This window comes from Octopus bimaculoides, chromosome 10 (assembly GCF_001194135.2).
Source record: "Octopus bimaculoides isolate UCB-OBI-ISO-001 chromosome 10, ASM119413v2, whole genome shotgun sequence".
Taxonomy (NCBI): domain Eukaryota; kingdom Metazoa; phylum Mollusca; class Cephalopoda; order Octopoda; family Octopodidae; genus Octopus; species Octopus bimaculoides.
In genome coordinates, this window is record NC_068990.1 from 47,537,543 (window position 1) to 47,539,912 (window position 2,370).

Here is a 2,370-nt window from a genome sequence, read left to right on the forward strand (position 1 = left end):
AATGGTAGGGGTACTGTTGACATAATCTTTTCTGCACGGCAGTTACAGGAAAAGTGTGTGGAACAGCAAATAGGACTTTATCAGGTATTCATTGATCTTACTAAGGCTTTTGAATCTGTCAATCGAACTGCCTTGTGGGAGATCTTGAAGAGACTTACATGCCCGGTAAAGTTTTTCACTATTCTGAAGCAGTTTCATGATGGCATGGAAGTAAGTATCAACATTGGCGAAAAGCTCTCGGAGCCTATCACAGTCATGAATGGGGTAAAACAAGGTGACATACTAGCACCCACTCTCTTCACCCTCTATTTTACTATAGTTTTTTTCTAATTAGCTTTCAAAGGCTCTTATGAAGGTATATATATCAGATATCGTACAACAGGAAAAATCTTTAACATCCACTCTTATTAGTGACCTCCTTTATGCAGATGACTGTGATACTGTCACTCATACTGAGGAGGAGATGCAAAATCTTATGAATGCAATTTCAATGGCTTATGAGGCACTTGGCTTAACCGTAAATCTAATCAAAATTGTCGTCATGTTTCAGCCAGCACCAGGAATACCATACATAGAACCTGGTATTTTCGTGTATGGAAGAAAACTTGCTGTGGCTTCTAAATTTGTTAACTTTGGAAGCACACTAAACATGTCAGCGAATCTTGATGATGAAGTGTCACTACGCATTCAGAAAACCAGTTTTGCTTTTGGCAAACTGGAAGACCGCCTGTGGTCTAGACATGGTATTTCCACTGCAACAAAGATTTAAGTATACAATACATGTATCTTAACCTCTTTATTATATGCTTGCGAAACTTGGACTGTATATCGTAAGCACTTAAAACTTATGGAACGTTTTCATCAACAATGTCTCAGAAGGATTTTGAGGATCAGCTGGAAAATGTTTGTGAGTGACGATGAGGTACTTGAAAGAGGGAAATGCTTCACTATTGAAACTTTGCTATTGCAGTATAGATTGAGATAGAGTGGATACTTAGTCAGAACGACAGACAACAGAATGCCCAAACAACTTTTTTACAGAGAATTGGTGACAGGTAAGTGTCCATCCCACAAACCAAAGATGAGGTACAAAGAATGTCTGAAGTTGGGATTGAATGAGATAAATGTTCCAATTGACAACTGGGAAGATTTAGCACATTACCGAGAAAAATGGAAAAAATGTTGTGTATGAAGGCAAAAATGAATTTGAAAGGAAGAGAATGGAGCGTGCAAAGATCAAAAGAAAGATGAGAAAAAATGACAGGAATGATGCTATAACAAGCATTAATGAACGTGATGATCTTACATGTGATGAATGTGGAAAGATTTGTCTTAGTAAAGCTGGGCTAAAGAGCCACATGAAATCACACATTCCACAACCGCACATTGATTACAGATCGACAGATGATTTCGAATGCATACTGTCATAAAGTATGCAGATCGAAAAGTGGCTTGAAAAGGCATAGTAAAGTTCATGGAGCTGTAAACTATACAATCACCAAGTTTTCTTGCACTAATTGTCAAAAAGCATGCAAGTCTTTGGCAGGCTTCAAGAGCCATATTCGTACAGCTCATCGATGATATTCAAGGGTATAAAGAAATCAGGCAATGGCTCTACTCGAAATCGATTTGGCAACCATCATGTGTGTGTATGCGTGTGTGTGTGTGTGAGCGCGCGCTCAAGCCTCTGTGTGTTTATATAATATGCTATATATGAATTCTTTAAAAAGAGGTTAGCAAGCTACGTAAATATTTTGTCAGTATTCCAATATATGTTTAAAAGGTAAAGGAAGAGCAATTCTCATAAACTTGGGAGAAGTTTTTATCAAAAATCTGTAAAAGACCAAAGTAAGAAACGCTTTCTACGGCCAAATGCCCTTCCTTACACCATATCACAGACTGTAACGGGTACTTTTACTTGTGGTACCTTCACTAGAGAAGCTCTTTTTCCTTTCTCGACAAGATTGGATAGATCTTTTAGCCTATGTTGATCTATTTGTCAATGTAGTCTATAAATTTACAGTAACTACTCCAACTAATAATTTCATTTATGTTGGTTGCACAATCAACCTTAAACAACGATTATATAATCATTTTTCTTCATTTAGACTTAAACATAAAGCCAATAGCACATCATTATCTAATAAAATTTGAGAATTGAAGGAAAATGGTATCGATTTTAATCTTAAATGGGAAATCGTCAGGCGAGCACAACCTTATAGAAATAGTAGATATGGCTGTGGATTGTGCTCTATGGAAATTTACGAAATTTTTAAACTTAAAGATAATCCTAATCTAATTAACAATAGATCTGATCTTAGGGTTCTATGTGTGCATTGTTACTCCCGCACCTTTAAATATTTTAAAAAG